The following is a 25,235-nucleotide window of genomic DNA, read 5'->3' on the forward strand; positions in this document are numbered from 1 at the left end:
AGGAGGAAGCAACTCAAGTGTCCATCAAATGGGTGAAATGGATGTTTTTAAATGTGACCTATACATACAATGGAATATAATTCAGCCTTAAAAAGGCAGGAAATTCTGATGAATCTTGAGGACATTATGTGAAATGAAATCAGCCAGTCCCCAAAAGAAAAGCACTGTATAATTCACTTATGTGAGGTGTATCAAATGGTCAGACTCACAGAAACAGGAAGTGGGATGGTGGCTGCCAGGGCTAGGGGTTGGGGGGCGGGTGGGGAAGCAGAGAATTAGAGTTTAATCAGCATAGAGTTTCAGTGTTGCAAAAGGAGAAAGTTCTGGAATGTGTCATACAACAATGTGAATATACTTCATACTGCTGAACTGTACACTTAGAAATCGTTAAGGTGAGGGTGTGCCTAGTTGGCTCAGTTGGTTGAGTGACAAACTCTTGACCTCAGCTCAGGTCTTGATCTCAGGGTCATGAGTTCAAGCCCCACACTGGGCTCCACGCTGGTCGTGGAGCCTACCTAAAAAAAAGAAATTGTTAACTACAATGAGATACCACCTCACACCAGTCAGAATGACTAAAATTAATAAGTCAGGAAACAACTGATGTTGGCGAGGATGCAGAGAAAGGGGAACCCTCCTACACTGTTGGTGGGAATGCAAGCTGGTGCAGCCACTCTGGAAAACAGCATGGAGGGTCGTCAAAATGTTGAAAATAGAGCTACCCTATAGAGCTACCAAAAAACTGAAATCTTGCCATTTGCAACAATGTGGATGGAACTAGAAGGCATTATGCTAAACAAAATAAATCAGAGAAAGACAATTATCATATGATCTCACTGATATGTGGAATTTAAGAAACCAAAGAGAGGATCATAGGGGAAGATAGGAAAAAATAAAACAAGAAATCTGAGAGGGAGACAAACTGTAAGAGATTCTTAATCCTAGGAAATAAACTGAGGGTTGCTGGAGGGGAGGGAGGTTGGGGGATGGAGTAACTCGGTGATGGGCATTAAGGAGGGCATGTGATGCAATGAGCACTGATATATAAGACTGATGAGTCATTGACCTCTGAAACCAATAATACATTATATGTTAATCAATTGAATTTATTTTTTTAAAAGATTTTATTTATTTATTTGACAAAGAGAGATCACAAGTAGGCAGAGAGGCAGGCAGAGAGAGAGAGGAGGAAGCAGGCTCCCTGCCGAGCAGAGAGCCCGATGCGGGACTCGATCCCAGGACCCGGAGATCGTGACCTGAACCGAAGGCAGAGGCTTAACCCACTGAGCCACCCAGGCGCCCCTAATCAATTGAATTTAAATTTAAGAAAAGGGAAAAAATGGTTAAGATAGCACATTTTATTATGTGTTTACCATGATTAAAAAAAAAAGGGAAAGGAAATTAAGGCTGGCTTCCCATAGAATTTACCTCCCCCTCCTCAAAAAAAGAAGAGACAGGGGGTAGGGTTATGGATATTGGGGAGGGTATGTGCTATGGTGAGTGCTGTGAAGTGTGTAAACCTGGCGATTCGCAGACCTGTACCCCTGGGGATAAAAATATATGTTTATAAAAAATTTAAAAAAAAATTATAAATTCTCAAAAAAAAAAAAAAAAAAAAAAAAGAAGAGACAGAACCTGGGGCTCACCGTGGGCTTCACGGGCAGCCCCTGAGCCACTGAGCCCCTGAGAGGCAACTGCCTCTGTGCAAGCTGCCCGCCGGGAGACTGACCTCCTGTGATCTAACCAGCTCTGGAGGTGACCGTCGTCCAAGATCCTCCCATGAGGAAACTGAGACTGTCAGTAATTTGCACCAGTCTCCAGAACTAAGTAAGATGGAGGTAACTAGTTTTATAAGAATTCTAAAAATGAGTGCACTCATTTGATCTAACAAATATGCATCTGTGCCTACTATGTGCAAAGCACACCCTGTGGGGTGATCTAAAGCTAGCACGCTCCTCCCCTGGTCCCCCGAAGCTTGTATGTGAGTAGGAGCAGCAGACAGTACTCCGGAGCTGTGGGAAAGGTCAAAAGGAGCTGCTTTTGCATCCTGGCTGGGCCACTTGCTTGGACACACTGTTCCACCTCTGGGAGGCTCGGCTGCACCGTCCCCGGAATGGAGATGGACTCTTCCCTGGTGGGTCTGGATGGTGGAAGGACCTGCGCCTACCACAGTGGGCGGCTTTATTTGATGAGCGTTCACTGGATCATAAAAAGCCACCATCAACAGAAAGCCACTAGGCAACAGAAAGAAGGAGCATTCTCGCTGATTAAAAAAAAAAAAAAAAGACCCCGTTCTCCTGTATAACGCTTCTCGGTGGATGGGGTGTTTCTGTATGTTTCCGGGCAGGAAACGTGAGGATTAAGCTATAGGATTGAAAGAATTCCCACTGCCACCATTAGAACCAGCTCTTAGCAGGCTCTGGCTTCCCTGGCTCCAAAGGCTCCTGCCCCTCCTCCAGGCTCAATAACCAGGTCCCCAAGGCCCCTCTGGAATCCCCCACCATGCCCTCCACCCCCGCCACCTCCTAGCACCAGGACCACAGCAACGGGGGACATCCCTGGGACAAAAGCTCCATTTGCATCTTAATGACAAGGGACCTGAGGGAGAGGGATGCTCCGTGTTGCCTGAATGAACTCACTCGCCCTGTCCGCAGGCATTTTCCTGCTTTCTGGGGCTTCTGCCGGCACCGCCTCTGAGCTCGTCGGCACCAGGAGAGCCCGGCTTCAAAAGCACCCGATTTGGAAATTATGTGCTGGCCCGGTGGCCACTCCCCAGGCTGATGGTTTGAGGCTGCTCCTGGTCACTACGGAGCGAGCGGTTCCATGCAGCTGACGGGCTGTGTCCCCTGGCTCTGCCTCATTAGAGCCAGGGCCAATTTCTGGCTCAGTCCTGGAAGCTGAACCCAACAGCAGCTTCGTGCTCTGGGGCTGCTCACTGGGCTGGGGCGTGCGGGCCAGAACCAGCCCTGGAGGAGGAAGGCCACTGAGGCCCTGAGGCCCTGAGGCACCCCCCCTCCCCGGCCACCTGGAAGTGGCAGCAGGAACTGATAGTGAGGACCTGGAGACTGCCTGAAAGGGATTAAAAGGGCAAAACGAGGCTTCCATAGCCTCCCTGTGGGACTCCCAGCTGGTGAGACAGCCCAGACCTGCAATTAGAAAACAACTGCCTGAGCCATAGCTCAGCTGGTTAAACCCAGTGTCGCCGTCACCCGAGTATTTAGCAATTTTCACACATAAACACACATCTCCCTGTAAAACATACACGTCACGGTTTTTTTTAATTATAAAATGATTTTCTGGCCCTCAGATTTTGATACACGTTTCTCTCACTGATTCCCCCATTCCGTCTCGCTCTCCTTCTTCCTGCGTCTATGATCTCTGGCCACGCGTGTGACACTGAAGGCCAGGTACAGGCCTACAAATATCACCGGGAAAACGAGAAAAGGGTTGTGCTTCCTGCTTCTTGATGTTTGCTGACAGGGAAACAACCCATTATGGTTTTTGCTGGAGAAAGCACAGGGATCCCCCTTGTGTTAGCACACACACTTACTGCTTCCTCCAAACGTGTCAGCCAAAATGCACTCATTAACTTATTTGGAAGGACATTATCCTCAGTGATCCACAAAAAAAAAAAAAAAAAAAAAAAAAAGGCTGGTCCATCATAACCTATGCTGTGTATGGCCACAAACTAGCCCTGATTATTCACGTGGGCATTCATATCCCTGTGCCTATCCCTATGCACATGCATTAGCACTTACTGAAGCTCAGGGTCTCCTGTGTGCTCAAACACTAAGGACAGGAAGATGCCCTAACTGGTCTCACAAGCTGGGGATCAGGGGATGAGGTGGGGTGGGAGGAGAAGAGGAGGAAGTCATGATAACACATGGTGGCTTGCACTGTGTTAAAAGCAAGACAAGAGGATCCAATGGTGTCACTGATGCTAAGGCCCATGTCATAGAATCTAGACTCAGGGGCGTCTGGGTGGCATGGACAGTTGAGCATCTGCCTTCAGCTCAGGTCATGATCTCAGGGTTCTGGGATCGAGTCTTGCATGGGGCTCCCTGCTCAGCAGGTAGCCTGCTTCTCCCTCCCTCTGCCTCTCTCCCCTGGCTTGTGCTCTCTCTCTCTCTCTCAAAAAAAAAAAAAGAATTTTTAAAAAAGAAAAGAAAAGGAAGAAGAAGGAAACCTAGATCAGTTACAGTTTTGGCTTCTCCCAGAAATGGAATCTTAAACGGCTCAGTCAGAGATCACCTCATTTCCCCAGTGAGGTATCTGCCTGAAGGACCTGTGCCATTCCCTACAGGACAGTGACCTTGCCACCATGGATCATTGGTCTTTTTTACTGGTTTACTGGTTTTACTGGTCTTTGCCAGTAAAACTTCCTTGTCCCACTCCCTTTTGCCTATAAACGTCTTTCATTTCATACAACTCCTTGGAGCCCCTTTCCATCTGCTTGATGGGGTGCTGCCCCATGCATGAATCATTGAATAAAGTCAGTAAGATCTTTGAAGTGTACTCTGTTGAGGGGCACCTGGGTAGCTCAATCACTTAACCGACTGACTCTTGATTTTCCCTCAGGTCATGATCTCAGGGTGGTGAGATCGAGGCCTGCATCAGGCTCCACATTCAGCATGGAGTCTGCTTGAGATTCTGTCTGTCTCTGCTCCTCTCCCTACTTGCGTGCACACTCTCTCCCATTCAAAATCTTTAAAAAATTAAAAAGCAGATAAAATGTACTCAGTTGCATTTTGTCTCACTAACCTCTGTGATGAAAGTGAAAGCCACAGAACTCCTGGTGGTTCAGTCGGTTGAGCGTCTGCCTTCAGCCCAGGTCATAATCCTGGAGTCCCTGGCTTGAGTCCATGTCAGGCTCCCTGCTTGGCGAGGAGCCTGCTTCTCCCTCTGCCTGCTCTGCCTGCTGCTCTCCCTACTTGTGTTCTCTCTCTCTCTCTGATAAATAAATAAATAAAATCTTAAAAAAAAAAAGAAAAGAAAAGAAAAGAAAAGTGAAGGCCATGACCCTGGCCTGTGGGAGAGCTTCACGATGCTGAGCAGCCATGAGGGGGTAGCTGTACCTTCTTCCCTAACCCCACCACAACCTGTCACAGTGAGGGGACTCACTTTTCTTTCAGGGCTTACATAATTGCTGAGCATCTAGAGTGAACTCATTACTGACCAACATCCAGATTGGAAAGCCCAGAAGGGCAGGCTTTGGGGGTCTGGTCCCATTGGGAGATGTTACAGCAGTTCCAAGTGTTGTCACACTCTCTTCTCAGGAAGCCAGGAAGGTGAATTCATCACAAGAAGGTAAATCTGCAAGGCTTCAGGGTCCATATTTGCAGACGTGTAATATTTATGAGGGGCCTGGAAAACTCCCTACCATCGTCATCATCTCCATGTCTGTAAGGACTGGCCAGCTGGACACACCTAATGATGGGGTTTCCTGGGAGGCTCTGGCTGGTAATGCAGAGTGGGCCTCCACTAGCCTCTGTCTGGGAGATCCCAGCTCTCCTCTGTAGGGAGCTCCCACAGCTCTCTCCCTCCACCCCCACAAAGCTGAACTCAGGGGCTCCACCCCCACCACATCAGGGAGCTTTTGGGGACACACTCTGTGCATGATCAAACTCTGGCCAGATGCAGGGGTTGATGACTTTATTCCTGGCTGGTAGAGATCAGGAACTCCCCATGGCAGACGGACATTACTTTGTGGGAGGTACACTCAGAGAGTGAAAAGACTTGGATTTTGGTCCTGCTCTGCCCTCAAGAAACCTTGAAGAATGCTCTTGGCCTTCTGGATCCTCATTACTCTCACTTATGAAAGGAGAACATCAACACAGAGGGGGCCTTAGTAAATGCCTGCAGGACGAATGTGAGTGAACAACTGCAAATCCCTGAGTTCCTTATGGTCTATACACGGCACTTAGCATGTGCCCCCAGCAACCCCCTCCTGGTCCTAAGCCCACAGCTCTAGGGCCTCCCCTCTCTGGAACTCTGAAGGGACGCCCTTCCTCCCTTTTCTTCCTCCAGACTCCCTTTACTCCCCCTCTTACTACCCACAGTGCCAGGAGGCCAATGAATCCCAGTTAATCCCCAAGTTCCCGCTGTACTAATTGCTTTCTTTCTTGTCCTTACTTGCCTTCCAACGTGGGAGATGAAGCTTTATTTGGGTAAACGGGTAGCTGTCCCAACAACAGGTAACTGGAAGGGAAATGGGTTGCCCTGGTGCCTCAGTTGGTTAAGCATCTGCCTTTTGCTCAGGTCATGTCCCAGGGTCCTGGGATCAAGCTCCATATTGGGCTCCCAGCTTAGGGGAGAGTCTGCTTCTCCCTCTCCCCCTGCTTGTGTTCTTTCTCTTGTGCTCACTCTCTCTCAAATAAAGAAAATGTTTAAAAAAAAAAAAAAAAAAGGAAGAGGCAAAGAATACCTCCAGGACCAGGAACCAGCAAGTCAGGAAGCTCCCTACAATGGACTGAATGGTGTCCCCCCAAATTCATGTCTACCCAGCACCGCAGATTCTGGCCTTATTTGGAAACCGGGCCTTAGCAAAGGTAACTAGTTAAGGATCTCTATGGGATTCTAACAGATGGGCGCGGGGGACCTAAATCCAATAGCTGGTATCCTTATGAGAAGAGGCAAGGACATAGAGTGACATGGAGAGAGGAGAGACACAGATGATGTGAAGATGGAGGTGGAGATTAGAGCCAGGGGACACCATGAGCCATGAGAAGCTAGAAGAGGCCAGGGATCTTAGAGCCTTCAGAGGGAACATGGCCCTGTGGGCACCTTGATTGCAGACTTCCAGCCTCCAGAACTAGGAGAGAATACTTTCCTGTTGTTTGAGATGACCTGTGTGTGGTATTTTGTTACTGAGGAAATGAATACATTCCCCAGGTTCCCTGGGCCCTACAGTGTTCAAGGCACATGGCTGGCAAACTCTTCAGAGGTCTGCCCACCTTCTGCCTCCCTCTAGAGACCCTCTCCCTGCGTGGGGCCCAGGGAGCCCACACAGGCTTGCAGCCATCCTACACCATGAGCTTTTCTTAGTGCATTTGGGAACCAAACAAAAGTCCTTAGAAAGAAAGGTTGTGGACATTGATTTCTCCAAGCTGCCTGCCTCATTTTTTCTCCAGGCCCTTCAGGATGCGATGTTTAAGTTTTCCAGCCAATCTCAGCCTGCCATGCAAGAGAACAGTATTCATTCGTTCACTCCCGTGTACATCCACACATGCAACCATGATCTACTGATCGCTTCTCCCCACCAAGCATGTGCTCAGCACAGAGCATGGGAAGCACCCCTGCCCCTGCCCCTCCTGCCTGTTCAATGACAAAGGGGCCATCAGTCCACCCTATTCTGTTATTATTAATGACAATAACGTCATGTTCTAACAGCTTTTGCGTGTCATTTGATACACTGAACCCCCACCTGCTTACAATCTGCTTCTCAGTGATCAAGGAGGATGTTGACATTCTGCAGCTCTGTCCTTCAAAGCTGTGAGTCCCTCAAAATATAGACGTACCAGCACGGTTCGCTTCACTCATCAGTTTTTCTCAAGTGTTGGAGTAGAGCTAAGTACAAAGGATCACCAACTCAGCCTTTTGGGACCCAGAAATGGGAAGAAAGGACAATGGGTGAAACTGAGGGAACTTTCAGTGAGGTGACCAGAGGCCCAGCCATTGGGCATGGTGCGGGGGCACTGGCTGGGTATGGTGGGACATCATCAGGGTCCCTGGCAGGCCCTTGGTTTGTGGTCTGTGGGGAACTAGCCACGACACTCTGGGAGCACGGATTTCTCATCCATGCCTCAAGAGTTAGTCCAGGTCCCTAAGATTCTTGATGTGCTGGGGTCTCTCCAGTCTATGTTAATTGCTGGAGAGACTTTCTTTTCTCTCTTTCTTTTCTTTTCTTTTCTTTTCTTATTTTTTTAAAGATTTTATTTATTTATTTGAGAGAGAGAGAAAGCACAAGGGGAAGTATCAGAAGGAGAAGCAGATTCCCCAACAAGCAGGAAGCCCGATACAAAAATTGGTCCTGGGACTCTGGGATCATGACCTGAGATGAAGGCAGATGCTTAACCAACTAAGCCACCCAGGTGTCCCACTGGAGAAATTTTCTAGCCTGACTTAGAATACAGGGGATTTTAAGGATGAGCAGAAGACAGTGTGTCCTCTTCTGTTATTACTGTGTAGTCAGGGACAAAGGATTCCCCTGATCACGGTCCCACCATGTACAGTGCAATGGGCTGGTACCCAAGCCTGGAGAGGTAAGGACGTTATTCCCCTCCCTCAAGGAATTTGCCATTGACTGGGGAAACAGAGTAGTCAACAAGCAATTACAAACATTACAATATGGTGTGATAAATCTTACACTTCAGGTTATGGAAATATAGAAGAGAGGTCCCTAGCCCAGGCTGGTGGGATTGTGGTGGGGCAAACCAGGGAAGGCTCCCTGGAGGAGGTGATGTCTGTGCTCAGTTTTAAAGGCTGACGACTAGAAGTTAGCCTCTAAAGCCAAGGGCTGGAGCATTCAGGCAGAGAAAGCATCCTCAAAGGCTGGATATGGTACAGTGAGCACAGAGGACCGACAAATGTCAATAGATCCATTTGCTTTTCTCTTCCCTGTAACTGCCCCCTCTTCCATCTCTCATCCACAGTTTACACCCACTCATCACCCTCTGTTCTCCTCTGTTCTCTTTATCCTCCATTCTCTGCAGATGAGGAGAGGAATGTCATCTAGTGAGTTTGGAGCTAGTGAGGGAGCAGAAGAGAACACCAGTGTGGGGAGACTGGAAAGGTGTGTCCCGTGTCAGCCTCCACTGCTAACACCGCAACTACAGCCTCCCTCTCTCCTTTAGTCTTCCTCTGCCCTCCCGTGAAATCCCTGTTCCTTCACGGTGCATGCCACCCATCTATAACCTCGCCATCTGTCCCTGTCAGGGCCACTTCCTGGCTTCATGACGACTCTGGCACCTAGTTCCCTGGCCTGCACTCCAGCCACAGTCCTGCCATGGACTTGGACGGAATCCACATCTGGAACTTGGCCTCTCAGCTCCTTGATGCCCTCATCTCCAAGGACACCCTCCCTTTCGGTCACCTGTTCTCATGGTTGCACCCTGGACCCTGTCATCACCCAGGACTGCTCCGCTCCTCTCATAATCAGAAGCCAAGTTATCCCTGCTCTGTGACCACAGCTGCCTCCATGTTCCAGCTCATGCTCTCGGTGCCTCCAAGTATACCAGGTCTCTGACCTCATCAATACCACCTGGTCACTGCTTCCAGTCCCTTGTGCCCCATCCCCCAATATCCACTGCCCTCTCTACCGGACTCAGGTTCGTGGCCCAATATTCAGATACTTTATACCAATATTCTTTGTTGCCTTGCTTCATGATCCTTAAATCATCCTTGGCTTCTCCCTCCCCTCGTCCTCCACAGCTGATCACTCACCAAATTTTATTGAATTTTAAATAACTTTGCAGATCACTCCCGTCTTTCTATCTCCACTGCCCCACCTCAGTCCAGGCCTCCAGCATCACTATCTTGACAGCCAAAAATCCTGCTAGCCACCCTTCTTTCAATCTTGCTTCTGTCCCACCAGCTCTCCCACAGGGCAGCCTCTATTTCTTTTTAATGCAAATGAAATCAGTTGAGTAATTCTCTGGCTTAAAACCCAACTTTCAGGGGTGCCTGGGTGGCTCAGTGGGTTGAGCCGCTGCCTTCGGCTCAGGTCGTGATCTCAAAGTCCTGGGATGGAGCCCCTCATCGGGCTCTGTGCTCAGCAGGGAGCCTGCTTCCTCCTCTCTCTCTGCCTGCCTCTCTGCCTGCTTATGATCTCTCTGTCAAATAAATAAATAAAATCTTTAAAAAAAAAAAAACCCAACTTTCATAAGGCTTCTTGCCCTCAGGTTGGAGTCTTCACAAGGCTCTGGAGTTCACAGTCTGGCCCTGCTACCTTGGACCTCAGCCTGTACCGTCCCCAGCTCAAACTCCAGGCTTCAGCCCTTAGTTTTTTGGGTTCCTTGACTACTGCATGCTCTGAACTGAAGTTGATGACAACAGGGTATGGCCCAAAGGGACCTGAGGCTCTGCCATCTTCTCTTGCTGTAGGACATTGGGTTCTTCCAAAAGTAACATTCTTGGAGTCAGGTCCCACCTTGTCTGTTTTCCTCTTCTTGCAGTGATGTCTTTCTTCCCTCCAGAAGAGAGATGGAATTTGGAGCATAGACTGGGAAGGATCCTGTGGACATGTCAATGCCCCTACTAACTACAATGAGAATAATGAAATGAATATTTATTGAGAGCTTACCATGTTTCAGGTACCAGGCTAAGCACTTTCTATGCACAATTTATTTACTTTCCACCAGCCCTATGAAGTAAGTATCATGGTCACCCTTATTTCATGGAAGAAAAACCTGAATCTCAAAGGGTTCTAGTAGCCCGATTGAGGTCACATTTCTGGTTACTGGCAGAATGCAGCTCTGAACCTCTGTTGGTCTGGCTTCCAAGTTCATCATCTGAATCACTTTGTTATACTGAGCAGCTAGATGGGCAGGGGGTGGGTATCTCATTTTTTAAGAAGTGATTTTGGGAAAGGTTGGCTCAAATTGTTAGTGCTTTCAAAGGGTGTCAGGTAAATTATGATTATCTGTACATTTTAAGCTAAGGATCATTCCTGTTCCCAAAACCCTAAATCCCAGCTTCAGAGCAAACCATCCAGAGCTCCCAAGAGAGACCCCAACGACTATTCCATCCTGCTTGTCCTCAGGTCCCCAGACAGACCCAGACCAACACATTTCTAAGTGTTTCCTTGACAGCTCACCCAGCACCTTCTTCCCCATGTGTGTGCCTGATCGAAGCAGGTTCCCATATGCAATAACGTCCATCTTCCACGCCCTGCAACAACTGTGAACAATTCCAGCCACAGTATAATGTAACTTGTGGCTGCAGGTAATCAGAGGATGCTGGGTGAGGATGAAAGAAAGAAGGTAAGAAGCATCCTGCTGACCACGGACCCTGCCAGACACTCTTGCTGGGCTTCAAGTCAGTGTGACTGAGGGGAAATAAGCCATCGCCCACCCACTCACTCACACTCACCCATGCCACAATTTAAGTAAGTGGCTACCAAGTGCTCAGCATTCCTTTCTGCTCTAACAGGTTCTGGAGACACATGAAGCAGGCTCTGCTTTAGGGAGCTATCAGTCCCATAGGGAAGACAAGAAATGCACAATTGAAAGATTAGCATTGAGCATTCAGAGAGCAATAAAGGAACAGAGCACTAGAGTTTCCCTGAGGCCGTAATTCTAGTCCTTCCTAGCTCCGTGAGCCTGGGTAGTTTCCCGAGGCCTCTCTGAGCCTCAGTGGCCACATCTGCAAGATAGAGGTTTTAACAGCCACCTCCGTGGCTTGCCAAAAGAATCAGTCGGGGTAGGGCCAGAGAAAGTGATTTACAAATGCAAGAGATTGCTATGGCCTCAGGAACTTTGGAAATTAAAAAGGAGTTCCAAAGGCAGAGTATTACTACTGCTCCACAGGGAGCAAGACGAATTACTAAAAGTGTTTTAAAATGCAAGAAGACCTCATGATCCCCCTGCCTTGGAAGCTCTCCCTCTGCTAGCTGCAAAATCCACTCCCCTACATCCTTTAAATCTCTTCTCAGTTGTCACTTTCTCAGTGACATCCACCTGACCACCATATTTAACAAGGCAAACTTCCCTCTCCTCCCAGCCCAATGTGCACCCTATCCCAGAGCTCTCATCAATTTTCTCTCTTCTCAACTACTTACTGCCTTCTCGCACACTCAGTCACTTACATTTTATATTTATTGCACACCATCTGTCTCCTCAATGCAAGTTCCAGGAGGGCAGGGATCTTTGTGTTGTTGTTGTTGTTGTTTTTTTTCATTAGTGGGTTTGTGACCAAAATGAGTGCCTAGTATCTAGCTCTGTAATTTGGGTTCCGTGAAAGAACAGAAAGTGAAGTACATGCAGAATGGCAGCCACGGCTGAAGACATTCAGGGAGGAGTGAGTACGGGAAGACAGAATACAGAGTACAGATGTCGGCAGCCTGTTGGGTAGGACGAGGGCTGAGAGGCGCGTGACCATCATGTGTGAAACACAAGCACTTTGAAATCTCAGAACAAAACCAGAGGTGCGCCTTGAAGCTCACTAGAGGCAGCTTGAGTCCAGTCAGAGGAATCCAGCTTCTGCTCGGACAGTGGAGGGACTCCCATGTCAACGGGTGAATGACTTCACGGAGAGTAATCTCAGAGTGTGTATTCATTTTCTACTATTAAGTAATAAATTATCCCCAAACTCAGCAACTTAGCACAACAAAATCACATTATCTGAATGAATTTCCGTGGGTCAGGAACTCAGGCAGCTCAGTTGAGTGGTTCTGGCCCAGGTCTCTCAGAAGGCTAAAACTAAGTCCTTGGAAGTGGTTACAGTTATTTGAAGGCTTGCTGGGGAAAAAAGATCTACTTCCAAGACGGCCCATTCACATGGCTCTTGGCAGGAGGCTTCAGCTCCTTGCCATGCAGACCTTTCCATAGGGCTGCCTGAGTGTCCTGACATGGCAGATGGCATTCCCCAGAATGAGCGATCCAAAAAAGAATAAGGTGGAAGTCACGCACCTTTTCCGACCTATCCTCCGAAGTCCCGATCTGTCATTTAGGCATTGTCCAGGTGGTACACAGGTCTTCCCTATTTCATATAGAAGGAGTTAACATAAAAGCATGAATACCAGGAGGTAGGGAGTATTGGGGGTCATCATGGAAGTTGGCTGCCACAGATTGTAACTAAGGAAGGATCCAGAATGGATGGATGGCAGCACCAATCTAGGGAAAGCAGTCGTCACCTCTTACCACCTTCCTCTAGCTCACCATGGAAGACTGGCCAAAAGGCAGACTTTGTGCCATTGGTCATCGAGAGAAATCTAAGCCTTCAGTTATACACAGTCTCCAAAGAAAGGTGTGTATGGAAATATCTTTGCTCCTTTGGGGGGCCTGACATCCTCTGCTTGGAACCTTAGATGCTAGGCTCTGCTTGTCAACACAATTCTCTTGTTGATTCTGCCATAAATGAACATAAGAACAAATCAGAATCCAAGAAAGGAATGACTACTCGACCTGAGGAAGAAGACCAGGGAGGGGAACACCTGCCACGCCCTTGGAAATCTTTTATCTTCCCTAAACAATAAAGCTTCATAATTGTCCAGAAAGAGATGCATCAATTAGGAAAGAGTCTTCATGAGTGAAGGATTCAAAGAAAAGGAAAAGACTCAAAGAAAGGGAACAGCTTTCAGGATTGGAGAGTCTTAGGGCCAGAAACTACAATGTTACATCCCTATCTTAAGCAAGACCATCCTTCACCCAAAACACAGATGGCACCTGCCTCTGTCATTAATGACTCCAAAAGATGGAGAGCATGTGTTTGTTCTGAGGATCTTAACGTGAGGTTCTTTGGGCTTTTCAACCACGGTAGAAGAAAGGAAAGTTTCCTTGTCCTTATGCACTGCTACTTTCTACTTATTTGTGATTTTCAATAAAAAGTGGCCTATGCCAGAGGGCACCATGTCATGTTACAACGCCAATCAGGAAGCCTCCACCTGAACAAAATGATGGGTGCCAGAAGGGTGGGAGTGGAGGATGGGCAGAATGGGTGAAGGGGAGTGGGAGATATGGGCTTCCGGTAATGGGATGAATAAGTCATGGAGATAAAGGGTACAGCAGAGGGATTATGGTCAACAGTATTGTAATAGTGTTGTATGATGACATGACGGCAGCTACACTTGTGGTGACCCCAGCATAACATATGGACCAGTGACTAGAGCTCCTTCCTCTTGCCAAAGATGAGTAAGAGCTTCTGGCTGGGGAGTGCCAAAGACAGCAGTGCAGATAAGTGGAGGGCATAAGAAAGAAATGTAAGCTTGAATTTTGTGAAAGTTTTAAAAACGTGCTTAATTTCAGAGATGTAAAATCAGGTGTTGAGTGAATTCAAAAGGAAAGCAGCTATAAATGCTCCCCCTCGAGTTCCTTAATAATAATATAATAACAATTACTACAGTTAAGATTTAGGGAGTGCTTACTTTTGCCAGAGACTCTAAAACATCTTTTATCTATTGCCACAAGTAACCATCGCAACCCAACAATCTCAGTATCTCGGTATTCATGTCCCCACTTAGAGATGAGAACCCCAGGCGACAGAGGTCAGCCAATTGGCCTAAGTTAACATAGCTAGTAGGTATCGCAGTCTGGATTCAAATCCTGGCAGGCTTGCTCCTGAGCGCTCAGGCTTAACTATGTTGTATTTTAAGGGCTTAAGGAAGGGACCAAATGCTGGTAAGTGGCATTCATAAAATTCATGGTGAGGTTCACTGACAGGCTAGAAGTCGTCCAGCCTATTGGGAGGTGAGCCCCATTATCCGGTCATTTCAGTAGAGCCTAAGTGCTGTTGAATCCAACAGCACTTGGAATCTTGAAATTCCAAAATAGCGGGCAGCAGATAAAAAGTTCTTTTGTTTTGTACCCAAACAACCTGATGCACAGGTCAAGGGCCTGGCCCAGGGACACTCGGGCCTCTACTGCCTCTGTCCAACAGAAAAGCACCAAGCAGCTAGTCCTTAGGACAGGCCTGACTTACTCCCGCATCCCTGCAAGATCCCAGGCAGGAGATCCTCTCCACTTGCCCTGAAATCCAGCCCCTTTTTCCTGGAGATATGACAAGTTTTCATCCTGTGGCAGTGAGAAAGCGCACCAAAAGACCACAAGGTGGGCAGAAGTCTTAGTTACATCCTCTGCAACAGTTCGGTTTACCTCAGAGAGATGAACCTTCCCCAAGGAAGCCAGCCCTTCTGTGAATCCACACCTTCTCCTGCCCTCCCTCGAACTAGCGAGACTCAGGTGACTCTGCCTCCTTCTGCTCCTGCCCACTTTTCCTCTGTTCCCATTGCTTGCTGAAGTTCATTCCCAGTGCACTGTACCCAAAGGAGTGAGATCCAGGCACAGAACAACTTCTTAGATGGTCTTTGACGTTAAGAATCCCAAGAATTTCTTGCACCCATTCTTCTCCTTCTGCTATCTCCTCCTTTCCTGGGCTCATGTGGAAAGCTTGCTATTATTTCAGTTTATCCAAGAAAGTGCCTTGTTAGTCCTATTCTCCACCCTTTCTTATTCTTCTATTAGGTAGGTCAGAGAGGGCAATTGCTTTAGCATGGGACAGTCTGGCTTTGAGTCTCCCCCTGCATATTGGCCCCGTGACCTTGTGCAAGCCACTTACCTCTCCACACCCTGTGCAAGCCACTTACCTCTCCACACCCACCTCCACACAGAGGAGGCTCTGGGGAAAGAGGGATAACAACAGTGCCTACTTAGTAGCATTGTTGCCAGACCAAGAGTTGATATAAAAAACACACGGCAAGCGCTTGGAACAGCACCCTGCACACAGCAAGTGCACAGTAAACATTAGCTGCTAGGATGATTAGGGCAGCAGTGGAAGGACTGGTGAGCCCGGCCACTTGTCGGAAACAGCCCTTCTAAGGAAGCTTGAGACTAAGCCACTTTCCCAGACCAAGGGTTCCCGGGGAACTGCTAGTGATGTTGCTCCCTGGGGTAACAGGAAGGAGAGAAGGCAATTATACAGCGTGTAACGAAAATAATTTCATTTCTAATACCTTTCTCCCGCTGAGCCACTTAGAATCCAAACAATGACAACAAGGCAGGGGTGGAAATGAGCAGGGCAGGCACGTTCCGAAGGAGCCCAATGATGGGTGGACAGGCCCCAGGACTCACTTTGGCTCTCAGACATCTGCAGGGGAGTCTTTGGGGCTATGGCTGCTGCTCTGTGCCGAGCCGCAGCTCCCCGGAATGCCCTGCTGCCCAGGCTGGCTATGGGCCTATTGATGTGCCCCTGGGGGCTGAGTCTGCTTGACTTCACCTCTTATCCTCTGTCTGGGAGCAGGCTGACATCACTCAGAGTTCTCCAGGGAGAACCAGAGGTCCTCCCCCCTTCCCCTACCCATCACTATAGACAGCAAAGAATCCCCATCTCCTCTTGGAAATCGTGAACATCAGATAACAGCAAATTGCCCAAACTGCTTCAAACTGATGTCTTATACATACGTATTTAACATCCGCCTTTTTCAGGAACCCCCAAAGAGATGGCTTCTCGTCAGCTCCCATCCCCATATACTGCCCCTCACACTCTCAGGTCCCTGAGTCTGGGGCAATGCAGCAACACAGCCTCTTCCACCTAGGGGAGAGGGGAGTCCCCAGGCCCCAGTGCATCATCTCTTGCTCCTCCCTGAATGCTAGAGCCAGTGGGAGGCTCTTCTCTGCAGAGAAGCGGTCCCATATCTCCTAGGGAGAGAAGAGGCTATGCCTCCCCAGGGGACATCCCAGCTGCCAAAGGTGTTGATTTAACCCATTTATCAGGTGGAAGTGAAAGGGACAAGAAGAGGGGAAATGTATAGCAAGTTTCTCCTCTTTCTCTGGACCCAGACTAGAACAAACCCTGTGGCTGAATCTTGTAGTTTTACTCCTCCTCCCACACAGACTGACACTATAATCAAGCTATTTTCCACACCTATGCATTTAAATAATATGATTCTATTGTTTAAAAAAATAAGAAAGCAATCTTCAATTACAATGGTGATAGGGACAGTTGAGAGGCAGGGATGTATTAATGTTGGATTCTAACACGATTACGGTGATTTAAAAGGCCGGAGAGAATCTCAGCCTACCACCCCAAACTGGTAAATAAGCAACTCGCACAGCCTAGGTGGCTCCATTTAGTGTCCTGGAGAGCTGGAGAGCTTAGGCATAACCCCAAAGCCGAATCTTGGAGTCATCCCAGGGTCATAAGAGGCCCTACTGGGGCCAAGAGAAGGGAAGGAAACACAGGGCTGGATTCAGCTGAGAGAGGCCATATACAGCTAAAGGTTACCTACCGAGGAGCCTGGTTCAGCTCACACCAAGCTGTGCCCTTCCAGCTGCCTGCGGCTTCCAAGCATTTGCTAGATGCAGGATGCTCTCCTGCTAAGCAGAGCTCCCAGCAGGATGGATAAGCTTTGGCTGCCAAGCCCAGTCCTGGTGGCTTGGGACTGGAAAGCTTACACCACTCCTTTTTGGGAGCACTTTGGTAATGAGAGAGATCACTGTATTCTAGACTAAGAGAAAAGTTGCCCTGTTTAGGGGTGAGGAGAATCCAGAATGACCTCTGAGGAGCCCAAATAATCTAAGGATTTAACATCCCAGTTACAATGTCCCGGGGAAAATGGGACTGTCTAGGTAGCCATGCTAAGTTCTTTTCAAGACCTCAAATCTTAGGTTACTGTGACCTGTGATATGCAGCCTAACTCTGGGAGATTTGTTTGGGGTTCTGACTTTATAAAACTCAACATCGGTTCGCCTGTCATTTCTGAGGGGCAGAAACACCTTCACTGCTGGAGAGTCATACGTATTCAGCTACAAGGGAGGGAGACATGGGGGGTTGGCAGATCAGAAAACATGAGTCACTAGAAGGGGCAGCATTGGCTCAAGGAAGTCTCATTATTCTTCCCCTCTCCCCCCACTGCCAAACCTCTCACAAACTCTGCTATTTTCACAGCCATGCTTCTTCCTCAACACCAAAATACAACTTTCACTTGCTGGGAAAATAAAGACAGCTCTTTCCAGGCCAAATCCACACGTCTTTCCCCTTATATATATACATCCCTTATACATACATTTCCCCTTATACAACAGAGACCTCAGACCAGTCTAGCTTCAGCATGTCAATCCCAGGTGAATATGAGACTACATTTTTTATGAGACCCTGAGTTTCCTTTGTTTCCCCTGGTTGAAGGAGGAACACAGGGTTTCTCTCAATTTCAAATTCTCCTACATCATTGCATGTTCTAGATAGAGATAATCCAACCTTGTGAGTAAAGTTGGAAAACTGACTAGCCCACGAGCATCATCCCTGGCCTTATTCACCCCTACAAGCTTGCTAGCTTAAAGAGCCAAATCAATACAGCCAATATGTCACAGCAAGCAGAGCACAAGTAGCTACCAGCCTTGGGGAACATGACATGCTACTAAGCTGAACTAATCACTCCTTGGCATTTCAGGAGCAGTTGGGTTAGCAGACCACAGTACATACATAATGAAAGACAATAATTCCCCCAGAAGGGGTGGGCAAGAGGAACACAATGGGTTGGCCCCCAGGGGAGGGCAGTCACTATTTACACAGGTCAACATAAAGCCATATTGGTGATTCCTAGAGCCCAAAAATCTGATTTAGAAATAAGAAAATACCAGGAGGATCTTGGAGAAGAGGAGATCGGGCTGCACACTTTATTTCAGCAAAGGGACTGAATCCGGGGGTGGTCCCTCCATCAACAGCCCCACACCTAAAGAACTTAACATGATAAGCAGCAGGAGGCAAGAGTCAGTTACAAAGGCCTGAATCATGCTCCCTATAGTCAAAGTATGAACTTTCATGAGCAATGACTTCTTAACCGGCACACACATGAGTCACCCAGAAATACTGTTAAAATATACATTCCCGGGTCTCAGCTTGAGGTTCTCATTCAGCAGTCCTTTACAGAAGAACAAAAAAATATCCATTTTTATCCAGCTTCCCAGGTGATTCAAAGACAGGGAGTTCATTAAAACGAAACAACCATTAGAGAATTCCTGCCCCGGACCCATGTAACAAATCAGAATCTTCCATTTCCCAGTACCTTTCATCCCCAAGCTGTGCAGAGAAGGTAGCAGGAATGGAGAATGTTTTTCAAGAGACCAAGGCTGGGGTTACCATGGCCCTGCCTCAGCTCTAGGTCTAACCCTCTCAAACGTCTTCCCTGTCAGATACCCAATTTCAGAGACAGCATCAAATCCCTACCACCACCCACATCCCCATCAGATATGCCAGGAATCTTGGACATGAAGCAAAGAAGTCAAACGCAGGCACCCAGCAAACCAGCCCACTAAGTTCTCTTGCAAATGGTCACATTCACCAAGGCCTCTATTTCTGCCCACCCTCCTCAAATAGCAGCAACAGGGAAAACATGAGAAGAATGAATTCCTTTTCAAGTGGTCCTAATGCTGCGGGATGAATCGGGGACAGGCTGAATATTTGCATCCCAAGGGGAAGAATCACTGATCACCTACTTCCTGGGAAGGAGCCAGAATTAACCTGAAAGGTTTACATCCTGGTCAAAAATCCAGAAATGATCCGATCTGCCAAAGGAACTGGAGAGGGATCCTCAAAGTGCCTTGCACCTCCCCAACCTCAGGAGCCCCCAGCACAAAAAGTAGTGGGGTGCCAGGTGGGGCAGCATTACTTGCTCAGATAGCTTCCCTGTGGCTGAGAGAAGGGCCTGTCCCTACGGAGCTGCGAGCTGCGGCGCTGTGACTTGTGTCCATGGAGAAGCCTGTTGTGTAGACGCACACGCACTCTCTTACCTCTGTTCTTCAAGAGGAACCACTCACAGGCCGCCTGTGCAGACAGGGATGGGGACGCGCTCCATCTGGCTCTTAGAGCTGCCTCTTGTCTCCGCACATGACCCTATCGAGGCTCTTGGTCCATTCCACAATTGAGCAGTCACCCTCCGCTACTGCCCCAAACGTCACCCCCATTCCAAGGCCGAGATGGGTCCGAAACCCCAGCCTCTCCCTCTACAGGATCTCGAACAGAGAAATGGCGAAGGAGAACGTAAATTCAGTACCAAGGACAGCGGCACACGGGGCGTGGGAGAGTACAAGCAGAATTCGGCCTCTCCCCAATCCTTGGGTCTGTCCTCAGAAACTGAAAAGTCTCAGGTCCCGCAAATGTAGACTTGCCAAGAACAACCCTTCTCCCTCCGAGGCAATCAGAAACTCTGGCCACGCGTCCTGGGGTCCCCGGTGGAAAGTGCCCTCCCGAGATCATCGGGAACCCGCAGTCCTGTGAAGCCTCAGCTCTGCAGGTCTGGCTCTAGGCGCTCCGCGAGGAGGCTGCCCCGGCACCGCCCGCCCATGCTCGGAGCGAGGATTCCCGCCCAGGCCGCGCAAGGGAAGCCAAGAGGGAGGCAGAGGGGATGGCAGCGCGGTGCTCCTGTCGCCCCCAGGGCAAGCGGCCCAACGGAGAGTCTGTGGAGAACCGGGTAGGTCCCTGGCAGACGGCAACAGAGTGGCCGGACAAACTTCTGCTCCCAGTTGCGCCGCCCTCCGAGCTCCCTCCTCCTCTCCCTGAGACCTGCCTGGGTCCTGGCCGCCTGTCGCTCCGTCTTGCACGCGCTTACCTTCAAGCCATAGGGCGCCCGGGGGCAGAGACGGCGCCGGCTGCTCGAGGCTTCCAACTCCCGCCGCATCCACGCGCGGCCGCCCCTCAGGCAGCCGTCCGGGCCGCCGCTCTCCTCGGCGGGTCCCTGACTCCCGGCCCCGCCGCGCGGTTCAGACCCCCGGGGGGCAGGCGCTTGGCCGGCTCCTGCCCGCGGGGAGCAGTGGACCGGCCGCGGCGGGGCGGGGCGGGGCCGGGCACGGGGCGGCCGTGCGGCGCAGGGACGAGGAGCGGAGGCGGTGCGGTGCGCGCGCGAGGCGGCCGGTTACCGCACTGAGGCTGGACAGCTTCGCCGCGAGGGAGCACCAAGCGCGGGAGGAGGGGCGGGGCCGCCTGGCCACGGGGCGCCCAGGGGCCCCGCCCCTGGGCCCCGCCCCTGGGCCAGGCCCCGCCCCACCCCACTGCACACGGGTGTGTGGGCTCTGTGCGCCCTGGTCTGTGGGGAGCAGCGGGCAGGCAGGGGATGGAGTCAGCCCTGGCTTCGAGGCACATGGGAGCCTAGGCGGAAACTGATTGGTCACTGCCCATTGCGCTCGCCTCTTATCCCCAAAGTGAGACCCTGTAAATTCAGGGCTGCCGGTGACCAAGCATCCTCATCGTCTGCTTGTCACTTCCCTCTGAGAAGTCAGAGGATAATGGTTGGGGGAGGTACCGCCCATCCAGGGAGTAGTGTAAGGAGGAGCGGTCAGTGTTGGTTTACAGACCTCTGGTCTTGGAACCCCTGGGGTCAGTCCTGTTTGTTGCTTGACTCTTTCCGGGAAAGCCTGCTTGGAGTTGACCTGAAGTGGAAATTCAAAAAAGGGCCTCTGGCGTTCCAGCTCGCCCCTGACTCCAAAGGGAGGTGGAGTCTTCAGCAATCAGTTTTTGACTGTCCTTCCTTTGCCAAGCGCTGTGTCAGATCCCAGGGTCACAGAGAGGAATAAAACCAGGTCCCTGCTCTCATGCAGAGGAGACCTCCAGGAAACATACCACAGCACCGCAGCACCTGCGGTTTAACGGGTGCTGGGCGCACAAGCAAGGAGACCTCATGGGGACTGGAGCTGAAAAAGCAATACCTTTTCCCACGGGTGGGGGGGGGGGTAGAAGGCAGCACTGCTTTCCAGGCGGAGGGAACAGCATGGGTAAAGAACTGTGCATAGCAGCGGTCAGTCCATCCCTGCTGGAGTCAGGCCACTCTGAGCCACAAAGATTAGGTTTGTTATTTCTTCCAGTGACCCACATGACCACACAAGGGACTGTGCACTCCTCTAACTCCCCACCCTCGCCACCCTAGAAGGGGAAACTGAGTCCCAGAGAACTGGAGTGCCCTTCCAGATTCCACAGACATCCAGAGCTGGGCCAGTCTCCCATGTACGAGGTGCCCATCAGCACTTTTCCCAAATACAGCCATCTCTGGAGGCAACTGGGGAAGGGCAGGAGCTGTAAGTGGACGCCTGGCGCCTCTTCCCCTGCTCCTTGCCTTTGCACTCTCTTGTGGATCTGGCCTGGCTCCCATCCATGCAGGGTTGATAGGGAGAAATTCTAGCGATCAGGATTACCAATATTTTGATCTATTTGCTTTTAAAACAATGAAACATTGCAGATATCCTTGAAATTTCGGTGTTTCCCCTTGGCTACCCCTAGGCCATTTGTTTCCAGGTTTAATCCACCTAAAGAAGGACATGGTGCCTTCTAGCTCAGCACCTTTCTATTTAGAGAAGCTACCCAGCAGACAGCCACCCTTCTCCTGACTAGTCAAAGGACCCAGACTGGTGTCCTGCCTCTGTCCCATAGCAGTTTTGTGACCTTGGCTAACAAGTAGCTTACCATCCCTGAGTCTCACTTTCTCCATCTTTACATTGGGGCTAAGAAGGCAATTCTCTCTGGGCAGCATTGAGGATAATAGATGAGGAAGTGTTAGACAAACTGTAATCTGGGCACCCCCTGGCTGTTCGTGGGTGGGGTGTGGGTGGGGGGTAGAATAGCCTTGCTCCCTCAGGAGGCAGAAGGGGAGAACATGACCTCCACGGGGTGTGCCAACCCAAGGGCACCCTAGCTCCCTACTCCTGCTTTTATCCCAGTCTTGCATGGCTGAGTGGATTTCATGCTGGCTGTGAGTGAGACGGATGGATCTTTCAGTTTTCAATTAGCAAACGCCTCGCTCTTTAAACAAGCGGCACAGCAAACAGATGCACTGAGTGATTGATGACAGGGAGCATCTGTGGCCAAGCGGCAGGCAGCTTCCTGTAGGCTCCGGCTTTCCAGGCTGCCAAGGCCCTCTGGAGGTCATTTGCCACCTCTCCTGCCTCCAGGCAGAACTGTACCCAGTCCAAGTAGGCCAGGCAGGGGCAGGGTGGCCCTTTTCCTTCCGGCCTTCCTGGAAAAGGGGACACACGAGCCTTTCTCATCTGTATGTCCCCGAACCTCAGTCAAGAAATTCTTCCTGATGCGCTATGTAAATCTTTATACCTTTTTATTGTTGAAGGTGCTCAGCCAGTGGTTACTAATGGGCGTTAGGGGTAGAAGATGGGTTCAGGCAGGCAGTGGTTTTGCTGGCCCATGGTAATGAGGAAACAAAGGCCAGAGTCAACAGAGAATGAGGGAGATCTAGATCTTTCCCATATGCTCTAAGAGCTACCTCTGAGGTAGACAATAAGACCTGGCTGGAGCTTGGAAGGAGAGGCCCTTGCCAGCCTCTGTCAAACTCTGATGCGCCCACACCTTGGCACAGCCACCCTTCTGAAAAATATTCCACAGAAAGCAAGAAGAATGCCATAATGGCGGGGTGGGGTCAGAAGCAGAACAGAACTGGAGTCACTGGGACTTTGTTCACGTCCAAACCCCCGTATCTTGCGAAAGCTCTGAATGTCTCTGAGCCTTAGTTTGCTCAGCTGTAAAATGGGACTAGAGATCCATATTGCAGTGTTAGCATGAAGATTAAGTGGGGATGACGAGTACATCCTGATGCTTGATCCATGTTGCCCATTTTCTCCTCTTACAGAAAACTTGAGCTAGAAAAGCACTGAAGGAAATGCAGACACCCTCTATGTGGTATTCCAATTCTAGATTTCCTAACCTAGCTCACAGATGAACCCTGAACTCCCAGCAATTTCTTCTTCTCTCATCCTCCCCTCTTTTGTCACTTAATTTTTAAATAACTCTGAGAACAATAAATATTTGCAAATATTTACAAATATTTGCAAATAACTCTGAGAACAATAAAGTGGCAGTCCTGCTGGGTCAGAGGAGTTGTTGAGCAAAAAGAAAATAAACTCAAGGGCAGGGGTCTCAGTCACCGATGCTGCTGAGCGCCCCAGGCCCACATGTGAGTAATCCAGTGAGAGAGGCTAGGGTACCTGAGGAAGGGTGAGGAAGGACAGGATCCTCTGAGGAGGACAGAGGTTCAGGACACTGTCTCTGACCAAGGCAGGAGAGCAGAGGGAGTTACTTGAAAGTGTTGACCTCTGCCTGTGTAGTCACACTTAGAGGATGACGGCCTCACTGGAAGACATACTGGGTTTGTCCACACCCATGCAAAGTGCACATCTGTAGTCAATCTTTGCATTCTCCAATTTGGGAAGAGTAAAGAACACAGGTGTGACCCACTTTAAGAAAGCCTATTCTAAAATTCTTCAGAATTACAAAACAGAGAAAGTGTAAATGTCCATCTTATAAACTTAATTGCCTGATGGGAATAGGTCATAAAAATATACACTTATTTGCACACTCATATTCAGAGTGTGCATTATTCACAGGTGCCAAAAGGTAGAAGCACCCCAAGTGTGCACTGACCGGTGAGTAGATGACCAAACGTGGTCTGTGCGTACAATGGAATACTGTGGCTGCAAAGTGCAGGTTTTCAGCACTTGGAGAGAAATGAGAAAGTATCAGAAGGGTGTGTTTATTTCCTTTTTCCCAGCACCTCCTCTGAGCCAGAAGGACTGCCACCTTATCATTCTCAGAGGCCTTGCAAACGGAGTAAGAACAATCCTGTCACTTGCAACAAGGTGCATGAATCCTGAGGGCATTGTGCTAAGTAAAACTGTCCAGTCACAAAAGGACAAATACTGTATGATTCCACTTATGTAGAGTACCTAAAGAAGTCAGAGTGGGGTGCCTGATGCCAGGGGCTGGAGGGAAAGGTAAATAGGGAGTTTGTATTTAAAAGCGACAGAGTTTTGGGGTACCTGGATGGTTCAGATGGTTAAGCGTCTGCCTTTGGCTCAGGTCATGATCCCAAGGTTCTGGGATCGAGTCCCGCATTGGGCTCCTTTCTCAGCGAGGAGTCTGCTTCTCCCTTTCCCTCTGCTGCTCCTCTCGCTTTTGTGCACGCACACGCTCTCTCTCTCTCTCTGTCAAATAAATAAATAAATAAATCTTTTTTTTTTTTAAAGGTACAGAGTTTCAGATTGGGGAAACAAATAAGTTCCATGGGTGGATGGTGATGGATGGGCGCACAACAAGGTGAATGTACATTATACCATTGACCTACACACTTAATAATGGTTAAAATGGTAAATTTTGTGGTGCATATTTTACTGCAATAAAAAATATAGAAACTTAGTGTTTCAGTGGTTTCTGTAGTTGCTTGTGTGAAAACAAACAAAATATCTTTAAAATGACCAGGTAGATAGGTGGGAAAGTAACTGAACTTAGAAAACAATCCATCTGTATAGAACTTCTGAAGTTGTATTTGCGGAAACACAATTGGTACAGCCTTGGATTCCTTCAGCCTTTTCTGTAGCTATTAAAGCACTATCTCATCAGTGGTCTCATTTACCTCCCAGTAGCCTTGTGATTTCTAGAAGATCACTAATTTTGGAGAGCCCTGAGAGGGTTCTGAAAGCTCCCAGCTTCCAGAAAATGGGAGCAGACAATGGAATTTGGATGACACTTTTCCAATAGTTTGCAAATGCAAGGACCATTCCACCACTCAGGTTTTGAATGGAGTGGTGCAGCTCAGG

General features: G+C 49.2%; 1 protein-coding gene across 3 annotated transcripts in view; it reads right to left on the bottom strand.

The window, feature by feature from the left end:
* DRD2 (dopamine receptor D2) overlaps positions 1-25,235 on the bottom strand; it is a 72,184-nt gene that overhangs the window by 39,974 nt on the left and 6,975 nt on the right. The window contains exon 1 of one of the 3 annotated variants that reach the window (XM_047693784.1): positions 20,255-20,451. The exons of the other annotated variants lie outside the window; for them this stretch is intronic. The gene's annotated coding sequence lies outside the window, so the exon portion shown is untranslated. Of the gene's footprint in view, positions 1-20,254; positions 20,452-25,235 lie in introns of those variants that run through there. 3 annotated transcript variants of the gene reach the window in all.

The sequence above is a fragment of the Lutra lutra genome, chromosome 10 (genome assembly GCF_902655055.1).
Source record: "Lutra lutra chromosome 10, mLutLut1.2, whole genome shotgun sequence".
In the NCBI taxonomy this organism is placed as follows: domain Eukaryota; kingdom Metazoa; phylum Chordata; class Mammalia; order Carnivora; family Mustelidae; genus Lutra; species Lutra lutra.